The following is a 1,037-nucleotide window of genomic DNA, read 5'->3' as shown; positions in this document are numbered from 1 at the left end:
TAGGCTATGCATCAGGATAGGATATCGAAAGGCAGTAACATGCTACACTACTCTAATGCAAGCAGTATAGAGAAGAATAGGCGATATCTGGTGATCAGGGGGGGGGGGCTTGCCTGGTTGCTCTGGCAAGTAGGAGGGGTCGTCGACTCCGTAGTCGAACTGGGCAGCAGCAGTGTCGGTCTCGTAGTCTACCGGAGAGAAGAGGGGGGAAGAAACAGTAAATACAATGCAATCATAAGCATGACGATGCGTGACATGACAATGAACAGTGCGAGGTGTGTCCTAACGCGACAGTAGATGGTACCGGCGAAGGGGGGAACATCCGGGAAAGTATTCCCGATGTTTCGCGTTTTCGGACAGACGGACCGGAGGGGGAAAGTTGCTAGTTCGATAGGTTAGGGAGGTGTGGTGGACGAACGGACTGCGTATTCGGATTCGTCTCGTCGTTCTGAGCAACTTTCATATAGAAAACATTTTCATCCGAGTTACGGTTTAAAAGATATGAATTTTCAAAGTTTATTTGAATTAAGCAAAAATGAATTATGACGTCAGCATGAGGCAATGCTGACGTCATCAGGTCAACAGAGCGGCTGACCAGGTCAAACTGACCAGCGGGCCCCACCTGTCATAGACAGTGGGCTAACAGAAGATTAAACTAATTAATTTTTAGTTAATTAACTACTAGGCCCACCTATCAGTGAGTGATTAGATTAATTAATTAGTTTTAATTATAAAAACATTTTTCTTTTCTCTTTTCTTTTTAATTTTGCGGTGGGGCCCGCATGTCAGTGGCTGAGCCTGCCCAGTCAGCACGTTGACTGGGTTGACCCAGTCAACGGGGCCCACGGGGCCCACGGGCAGTGGCACTGGGGGGGGGGCCAGGCCAGCCACGTCGGCGGCCGGTGCCGGAGCAACTCCGACGAGCCAAACGCGGCGGCGCGGCTCGGGAGGGGCGCGGGTTTCGCGCACAGGGGGTCTGCGGGGTCGTGGCTGGGTGCGTTCGACGCGGCTCGGCGCCGCGCGTCCAACGGTGGTGG

The sequence above is a fragment of the Triticum aestivum genome, chromosome 3D, assembly GCF_018294505.1.
Source record: "Triticum aestivum cultivar Chinese Spring chromosome 3D, IWGSC CS RefSeq v2.1, whole genome shotgun sequence".
NCBI lineage: Eukaryota > Viridiplantae > Streptophyta > Magnoliopsida > Poales > Poaceae > Triticum > Triticum aestivum.
Note: the sequence above shows the minus strand (reverse complement) of the source record.